This window comes from Heterocephalus glaber, unplaced genomic scaffold (assembly GCF_053883595.1).
Source record: "Heterocephalus glaber isolate CG9 unplaced genomic scaffold, H.glaber_assembly_v1.0 deba00001429, whole genome shotgun sequence".
Lineage (NCBI taxonomy): Eukaryota > Metazoa > Chordata > Mammalia > Rodentia > Bathyergidae > Heterocephalus > Heterocephalus glaber.
In genome coordinates, this window is record NW_028258294.1 from 11772666 (window position 1) to 11782646 (window position 9981).

At 41.6% G+C, this 9981-nt stretch overlaps 1 long non-coding RNA gene and 1 other non-coding gene across 2 annotated transcripts; one reads left to right on the plus strand and one right to left on the minus strand.

The window, feature by feature from the left end:
- Positions 1-128: 128 nt before the first annotated feature.
- On the plus strand, positions 129-8697 carry LOC147827883 (uncharacterized). The gene is made up of 3 exons (XR_015451571.1): positions 129-792; positions 7202-7274; positions 8497-8697. It is a non-coding gene; the product is annotated as an uncharacterized LOC147827883 (long non-coding RNA).
- Positions 8470-8556, minus strand: LOC147827884 (small nucleolar RNA SNORD55/SNORD39). Its single transcript, XR_015451707.1, has one exon. It is a non-coding gene; the product is annotated as a small nucleolar RNA SNORD55/SNORD39 (small nucleolar RNA).
- Positions 8698-9981: the final 1284 nt, after the last annotated feature.

Below are 9981 nucleotides of genomic sequence, written 5' to 3' on the forward strand. Positions count from 1 at the left end.
CTAAAGCAGGAGGTTCCCCAGGGTTGCTTTGGGTCCAGTGCCAGGTCTCTGGGTATGTGAGAATATGAAGTGCAGGAGAAGGGGACCCGTGGGAATGAGTTACAAAGTGAAAGTCAAATACTCAGCACTCAGGGAGGCCAGATGCTACGAGAGAAAGGAAGAACCACACACTCCACTCCTTTTTCCACATGTATTCCAGCTCCCTGCTTAAATATCTTTTCATTATCAGCTGGTTTAAATTGAGAACAACAGCAATGCCTTGTCTGGGACCTTTCCAGGTTCTCCTGGTACCCAACTCAGGCTTCCTGGAGATGTGCATCGGTATCGGAACACAGAAGCCAAACAGAGAACTCTGAACATTTCCTCACCTCTTCTCTGTCCTACTCACTCACCCTATCATATGACTCTGCCTGCTCTTTCTTTAATATTCCCTTCTCTAATGTAATCACTGTACTGCATCCATGCTCACTTGTTCCACATACCACAAACTGTCCATGCTTTTCTCTCTCTCTCTCTCTGTCTCTCTCTCCCTTTTCTTTCGTTTTTGCCCAACAAACTCTTATTTATTCTTCAGAGACCATCTCAAGGGTCAGCTCCTCTGAGGCTGTTCTATAGGGAGTTTCCCTCTTCTGAGCATCCATGGCACTGTGTAAGTTACACAGGGTGGGACTTTTCTGCCTAAATCATATTGCATCGGTTGCAGTGTTTTCTTACCAGATCAGAGTTCCTTGGAAGCCTGGCTTTGTCTTGTGAACTTTTGTCTCCAGCCCTTGACCCAGCATCTGCACAATAGTAAGTATTCAATACATGCTTAAATTTCATGAATGAAGCTGTCCTCCTCTGGGATGAAGGCCTAAGATGGGAAGAATAACCAAATATATTTGAGAAAAATTTCTTGATATTTTTTCTTGAAAGTTTTTCTCATATAATGACTTATGACTTGAACAATATCAGCAGTAGCACAGTTAGGCAAATTTTTAAAAAAAACTTTGAACTGAAGTTTTTAGAGAACTTCTCCAGTTATGAGTTTTTCCCTATAGATAATACAGAGAAAAGCACTTTGAATTTCCTGTTTCAGTTATCTTATAGCTTGGAGGATAAGGGGCCATTATTTTTTATTTTTTATTTTTTGGCAAGTCATGTGGAAGAGAGATGAGCCCAATGTGACTATATTCATTCATTATTCTGCTGTAATAAAGTTGGCTTAATTAACAGATATTTATTGTCTCACAGTTTGGGAGACCAGAAGTCTATGACCAAGATGTTAACAGGGCTAGCTCCTTCTCAGGGATGATGGGAAGGATCTGTTCTATGCCTCTTTCCTAGCTGCTAGTAGTTTATCATCAATCTGTGGCATTTCTTGGCTTCTAGAAGATCACTCTGATCTCTGCTTTCAGGTTCTCAAGGGGTTTGCCTTTTGTGTGTGTGCCTGTCTTCATTGTTTCCCCTTTGATAAGGACACCAGTTAGATTTTAGTTGGGTCCGTCTTAACTTGATCACCTCTATAAAGGCCCTATCTCCAGAAAAAGTTCAAACTGCCAAGTACTACAGATTGGGACTTCACACATGATTTTTGCAGGAACACAATTCAATCCATAATAGTGACTCTGTGAATTGATAACTGAATAGAGTTCAGAACTGAGTGCTAAAGCCAACCTGGCAGGAATAACAGGAGTAGGGTGCTTACAGTATAAGTCCATGCCTCTGCTTTGAGTCCTTCCTCCAATCCTGGTAAATCTTCCTTGTGTCATTGGAGAATCTCAGAGGAACAGATTCTAAGAATGCTTTAGAAGACACAGCAGACTATTTGTATAACCTGTCCTGTTTCAGACTCTCCCAGGGCAAAAGGAATCTGAAATAGGAGCATGAGAGAGAGAAGGATGAATAAACTGAGAGACAGAGTCAGAGTAACAAAAACAAAACAAAAGAAAACTATTTCTAAGGAGAGGTTTTCCAAAAAGGTAAGGAAGCTTGAGATTTTAGGTTTTTTTCTTTTTAAAGCACTGACTTTTATGATCTATATTTCAAAGATGGTCTTTTCTCAAAATGATGCAAAATCCAGGCTCCTCAAAACCTGAATCTTTCTTACTTCTGAGAAAATGTTTGACATGTGTTTGTGGCTGATGTAGCATATAAGCATATTCCCACCTCTTTGCATGCACTTGGGCCTCCTATACCCATTGGGTCCACAACTGTGGATGCAACCAACCATGGATCAAAAATATTAAAAAATATGGCATCACTACTGAACATGTACAGTCTTTTCTCTTGTCATTACTCCCTAAATAATATGACAATTATTTGCATACCCTCTACATAGTATTAGGTATTATAAGTAATCTATAGATGATTTAAAATATATAGGAACATGTGCATAGGTTGCATGCAACACTCTATCATTTTATTAAGGGACTTGAGCATCTGTGGATTTTGTTATCTGTGGTGGTTCTGGAACAATCCTGTGTGAAAGAGCAACTGTACTTGGGAAGAAAAGACTCATCTGGGGTTGCTTAAATGAAATGCCGCTGCTTCCAAGATACACATACAAGTCAGTAGTTGTCCCTCTTGCTCTATCTGTGCACATATGGAATAGACCTCATGACCCTTTCCACAGGATTGGCAGCTCTGAAGTCTTAGCTGAACTTCCTGGTACCTGGCATACTACAGAAACAGTCCAGAACCAGAGCCCAGGGAAAGTGCCCACTGGAAAGGAACAGCCGGTTTGCCCAGCAGCTGTTTGAGGGGTGAGCTGGCTGGGTAAGCAGAGAGTGGGGTGACAAGCTCATTCATATTGTTAGGACCTTTCCCCCATGGACAGGTTTCCCTCAGGCATCAGAGATGCTGAAAATACTAAGGGAGAAATTGTCCTTTAGGGAAATAGCACACTTAGCAATTTTCCCTTCTTTGGGCTTTGCTCTGCTCTTCTTTAGTTTCTGTGTTTTCTCTTTTCTAATGTGACTGTAGAGGTGGATGCCTGGAGAACTGCTCTTAGGTAGGGCTGGCTCTTCATCTACAGGTAATTAACGTGGCAGAGACAGCACTATTTAATAGCTAAGATTGATTGATCAAAATATCAGCTAGGGCCGGGGATTTAGCTCAGCAATTTCGCTGCCTGCTGTGCAAGTGCAAGGACCCAAGTTCGATCCTCGGTCCAAAAAAAAAAAAAAAAAAATCAACTATTTCGTTTCTCAAAAATGTTTTGTATGTGTTGTACTTTTTCCCCTAAGCACACAGTGTCTATTTGAATTTCCCTCTCTCCTAGATAAGATTTATTTGTACCATTTGGGAAGCATGATGGATATGTTCCACCATCTATCTTAGGACTCAGATCCCAGGATTTCAAGAGGCCTGAGATAATGAGGCCAGCAGCATCATATATTTACCACCCTGCTACTTACAGACTGGTCAGAGCTTTTACACTGCAAAGTTGATATTATGCTGTTCTTAAGAGAAAGCACTAAGTGACAGGGCTTTAAAAGTTTAGTCATTACATCGAGTTTTTAAACAAATCAAATGGACCTTCAGTGACTGCTCAGTGGGTGGATGTTGTAATGGCTACAAAAAGTCCACTTTGAATCAACTGTATTCATTAAACTCCATCAGCTCTGTAGACATGGCCTAAGAAATAATTATCCTTGTTTTGCTGTTGAAAGCTTTGAAGCATAAGGAGCAAGTAGCTTGCTCAACATTATATTGACTCAAGCATATAAGTCACAAGAACATAAATGAAATCCTTAGCTGGGCATTTCTAATGTCAGGCTAAAAGTGGGGGCACACTATAAAGACTAGCAATAAAGGAGATGATTGTATGGCTAAGACTCACAGAGACCAGAACTTCAAGGTCATTTGGGATCCATTGCAGTTCCAACGATTCATCTAATCTTTTGCTTTCACTATAGTAGAAGTTCAAACCCCTTTCATGCCATTAATAGTTCTCACTACTCTCTGGTCTGCCAACTTGTCTTTGTTTAACCATTTAATTGAAACTCACTGATTTTTTTTTTTCTCCACTGAATTCCCCATTTAAATAGTGAATCAGCCTCCTTCTAAATGGTAGACAAGCCCTGGAGTTTATACTTGGGTTCCTGGTTCATTCAGGTGTGGCTTGTATGGGGAAGTGGTCATACGTTACAAAAGAGAGCCACACTATTCAAGTCACAGCCAGGGGCTACTCTTCTCATCCAGAGTCTCTTAGGAAGGAATAAAGATGAGGGCAAATACCCTGACTGACTGTCCACTCTAAATTGGACAGTGATCTACCCAAAACTATTCCCCAGGTAAGTGCAGTTATGCCAAGCACACAAGTAGCACAGGGGCTGATTTAACTTCAGGTTTCTTTTGAGAGAAGGGCAACTAAAAATAGTTGGTATTTGTGGCAATTTGTGGGATCCATCCACTTATAAAGCTGCAAGACACTCTGAACTCCAGAGGAAGAAAGAAGGAAGAAGGTAAGGGAACAATAGTTATCAATTAGAGGGTTGATATTTGTGGTCTTTCAGCAGTAACATTATATGGTTAGTAACTAGATGTAGGTCCTCAGGACATACAATTATTCATCATGAGGCCTGGATCAAGACAGGTCATGGCTCAGAGCCTGATTTTCTTCTATAAAACAGGAGATGATAATAGCATATGCCACCTACCTGCCTCTCCTGGGGTGTATGAGAACATGTTAACATTTGTACTGTGCTTTGAAACTCTGGGATGAAAGGTGTGAATGAACTACAAAGAGATATTGTACTTGGTGATTTGCATTTGGTCATGAGCCATTCTGGATGCTTCTCTGAGACCAGACCACCAGTTATGTTGAGAGAATGGGGGGCAGGGGCAGGAGAGGAGACAAAGGGGCCATTTGAGCTGCCCCAGGAACAAGGGTCTGCAGACTATCAGGCTGGAGCAAACCCAGAACTGAAGAGAAGGAGCATCAGCCAGAAGATTTACTCTCTGATAAACTGAGAGATGTAGGAGCTATAACTTCCCTTGGTTTTGATTTGCAAAAACATAAATTGTCAAAGCAGCAAGATTTGACCTAGTGCAGTTCCTCCCTGCAGCCTTGGTAGTTGGGGCAATAGCCACAGCTCTGCCTTGCTTCTCCTAATTTCTCTTTCTAATCTCCACTCCTACTGTGGGATGACTTCCTCCAGGCAGAAGCCACGAGATGCTTGTGTGAGGGTCCAGCCACACAAATGAAAGGTTTTTTTTTTTTGGTACCGGGGATTGAACTCGGGTCCTTGCACTTGTGAGGCAGGTGGTGCACACAAATGAAAGTTTTATAAAACATCAGCCCTTAAATAATTACCAGCACCTCCTCCCCACCTCCCTCCTTCTCCCTTCTTAGTTCTCTTACTTTAGGGGTCCTTGGTGACCATCTCAACTTACTCTACCTACTACGAAATGGTTGTGGTATGGTGAGGTGTATGTAGAGGGTTGCCCAGTGTACAGTTTTCTTTCAGCCCTAAGACTTTCATGGAAATGTCCCTGGAAAATAGATATTCTCCAAAGTATTGCAGACCCCAGGTCTCTTCATTTTATCCTTACCTCCCTCCAAAATAGGATCCTATGACCGTCTAACACTCACCAATGAAACCTTGATTACTTAGAATGCTTGGTGTGTTAGATTGATTATAAGGTACATTTAGATTTTAAGACATAGGTTTTCATTTGCAGTCCCTCTCCCTCAACCCTGGTGAGCTTGAGAAGTGCATTTGACCACTGAGCTTTCTTATCTGTCACAATGCCTACCCTACTTATTCCCTGAAGCTTTTTGAGAATGTCATGGTTTAAAGTATGTGAAAGCACTTTGTAAACTGAACCATTATGCAAATGTCAGTGATTATGTGAAGACAGTCATCAGCTCCTGGACCTGTACAGAGTACATTGAACACAGATGATAAAATGGAACAGGATTTAAATTAGCTAAATTTGAGTTCTAAAATGTTTTAAATTACACCATTCAGAAGCATCAGGACCTGAGCACCTGAGCCTTTGTGTGTATGACGCATGTTTGAAAAAAGTTCTTGAGCTCTGTTGACATCAGTGACAACAAGGGTGTGACCTTAAGTTCCATGTTGGTCTTGTTTGGGTCCCTGGTGATTGGTTTCCAGTCTGGAGCTCTTCCATGGAGGATCTGATATCTCAGGGGCATGTGGTTAGGATTATCCTTAAAGGGTGATGGGAAGCCACCGGAAAGTTTAAAATGCAGGAGTAACCTGACTTAATTTACCTTTTTTTTTTTTTTTTCCAGTAACAGGGATTGAACTCAGGACCTTGCTCTTGCAGGGCAAGTGTGGGGCCACTGAGCAATCCCCGGCTTGCTAATTTACCTTTTAAATACAAGTTTTTCTCAGACTGCCATTTGGAAAATGGAATCATTTCAGTTGACAGTTCTGAGCTCCCATTCTGTATTTGAGAAATTAGCCCACTACATGGGTCTTGGAGGGGATCTGTCCCCAGCTCCCACCCACTCCAGAAGTTAATACTCCCAACAGGCTAAACGCTCCTATCTCTTCTGTGGCAGCTAAGAAATGGGCACGTATGTTCTACCTAAGAATCCAAATCTGGTTCTGGTTAGAAAATGACGTAGGACAAGGCAGATTTAGTCCAGTGCTGCAGAGGTGGTAGCATCAGGTGCTGGTGAAGGCCAAAGTCTAGTGCGACCAGGAGCCCAGTGCCAGAGAAGTGCCCAGGTCTAACAGGGCAGTGATGACATGCTGGCTAGCTTTATCTTCCACTATGATTTTACTGTGACTAGCTCCCTCAGACTGTTTGGGTTCCTGCCTCTCTCTGAAGGTAGGTCTACAGCCTCCTCATTCATTCTGTGAACTCAATAGATTTCCAATCATTCTTTTTCTGTTTAACTTCACTGGAATTAGTATCTATTATTTGCCTGCAATCATGAGTGAAGAAAGGGATTTCACTATCAAATAATGAGAAATGATGGATTGGGTTGAGAATGGTGGTGAAGGTGAAAAGAAGTGAATGAAATGGATTTAGGATGGTGTTGGAGAAAAAGTGAAAAGAATTTCCTGGCAGTTCATATGTGAAATACCAGTTCTAGTGTTGCCTGGCAAAGTAGGTCAGACTGGGTCCCTTGAATTATAGACATTTGTTTTCTCACAGTTCTCTCACAGTTCTGGAGATGGACTTTTAAGATCAAGTTGGCAGGATTGGTTTCTTATGAGGTTCTCTGTTTGGCTTACAGATGGCTGTCTTGTGATGTCTTCACATGGTCTTTTGGTGCATGTACATGTCTACAAAGAGAAGCATCATACTGAGTAAGGGTCTACCCTAATGACCTTGTTATAAGTAATTACCTCTTTAAGGGTGTTATTTTCAATTAATGAAGCTTTGAGGTCCTAAAGGTTTAGGACTTCAACATATGAATTTTGAGGGCAAAAATTCAGGCTATAACATGTGGTAAGAGGCAAAGAGGAATCAAAGAAACCTTGATATTTGGCCTGAAAATATTTACAAATATTTTTAAATTGCCCAGAAGCAACCTGGAAGAGAAGGTACCAAACCTTTATCAAGGGGTCTGTCTGAGAGATCACCTGAAACTGTGGTTAGGTCAGAGACTTTATATCATATTTTATAGCCAAAAATATAATTTATGTTATACTTATTTCATATTTTATAAACAAAAGTGGTAGTATTATGGATTTTTACATGCTCTGATTTTGTAAATAAAATATAAAAATATTTTCAATAAGAAACTTTGTTGGAAATTTTGGGAGGTATTAGACTAAAAGAAGAATTAGATGAATGAAAAATATTTGGGTCTACTGAAAATTTTAGGGAAAAAATGAGACACTCTTGGCTAAATAAAATCCTCAATGCTGCTATTTCAAAGGGAAAAGAAGGGATGGGGAATGTAGGAAGATTTTAGTAAGAAAATAATCAATCACTTCACTCTGGAGTGAAAGATTTCACAATCAAGTGACAGAGTACCAGATCTCCTTAAATAGCGCTAATTACATCTTTGGGAGGTAAAACTGCACCTTCAGATCCAAAGCTATCTAGATTTGACACTGGATATTTAGCAACTAGTAGAAACTTACGGACATGAGCAATAAGGTGTTTCTGAGAGAGCTTGTGAAGGGACTCTCTAATCTTGCTTCCTCTTTAGCAGTCTGGGTATGGGAAGGAGGGTTGTGTAGTGGGAGAACAGGGCTAAACTGGGGGAGCAAGGGTTGTGGAAAAAGCAAGCTGTTACAGCCAGGTGGGACTAATTAAGACTCCAGGCTGAGTTAATAATGGATAGGCATACAAGCCTATTTGTTAAGGTCAAATCCTGGCTGCCAAATCCTGAGGAGGTGAGCCCTAAGCAGAGTCAAATCCAAATGAATAACTGACCAAAAAGCCAAGACAGATGCGAGTGGTAGGATGAAAGGGGCTGTTCACAGGACCTGGAAGCAGGCTGGAATTGGTGAGTTATGGGATTTAGTCATTGATGGAAGCTTGTGATGGTGATGAATTCTTTTTTTTTTTTTTTTTAAGGTTGGCTTCCCCACTACTCAGTCTGGAATGTGCAGCATTACCAAGGTGTCATCATACACACTGATGAATTCTTGAGAGGAATGGAAATCTTTTCTAGGTTCTAGGGAGTCTCCTGAAATCAAGGCTTATTTCTGAGGAAAAGAAAAACATAAGTCCAGTAGATCCAATGTTCTAGAGTCACTCATCCTTCTATCCTTTCATCTACTTAGCAATAAAGATGATGGAAAAAATAAAACATCTGCTATGCATTGACTTTGCTCATTTAACCTAACTTTAGGAGAATATTTGCAAAGAAATGTATTTTTATGAATTTCAAATATGTAGGGTAAGGAAAATGAGGCTTAAAAAGTGTTACCAACTAGAGGTTTTTTAAGAATCACTTTTAAGTGCACACCCTACCGAGGTCCTGAGTCGCGCGGAAGAAGCCGAATCAGCCCACTGCAGACAGGCAGGTCTATGCACACCCTACCGAGGTTCTGAGTCACACAGAACACGCTGAATCAGCCCGCTGCAGACAGGAAGGTCTGTGCATGCCCTACCAAGGTCTTGAGTCGGGTGGAAGACACCGAATCACCCTGCTGCAGACAGGCAGCCACCTGGTTCCACACTACAAACACACAGAGGACACTAGACCAGAAGACCAAGGTACTGAGTCCCGCTGTTCCTGGCCCAGAGGAAGGGGCCTCCAGGCCACCATCCCTCCTACCACTCCCGGCCCAGAGGTAGGGGCTTCTGAGCCACCATCCCACTGCTCCTGGTCCAGAGGAAGGGGCTTCCCAGCCACCATCCCTCCTGCTGCTCCCAGCCCACAGGAAAGGGCTTTTGGGTCACCATCCCTACCACTGCTTGGGGCCCCTGTCCCACCTCACCCAGCTAAGAGGAGGTAATCTGTGCAAGAGCTAACAGCCCCCCGACCCAGTCGAAATGAAAAAACACATAAATAAGTCTCAAAACCAGACTTTCAGATCACCTACAGCAACCCCAAAGGGAAATGAGATGGAACACTCTGATACTCAACCACCTGGACCCACTGAACTGGAAACAAAAGGGGATCTGGAAAAAATGAAATCAGAAATAATTTCTCAGATAACAGGAGAAATTGTGCCCCTAGTGCAAGACATGATTAATAAATCTAGAGAGGAGCTCAGGAACATGATGGAATCCCAACATAAGAAACAAATGGAATCCATAAAACAGATGCAAATAAATTTCCAGGACATGAAAAACTCCACTGAACGTCTACACAGCAGAAGGAGCCAATGTGAGGACAGAATTTCAGATACAGAAGATAAGATTGCAATTAGTGACCAGGAAAAGAAAAATTGCTTCAAAATTATAAGGGAACATGAGAACTCAATCCAGCAGCTGCTAGATGATACAAAGAAGAATAACATAAGACTGATTGGGCTGAATGAAGAAACAGGAGAGAGTGGAGATGACATAAAAAATCTCTTCACAGAAGTAATGGCAAAAAACTTCCCAAGC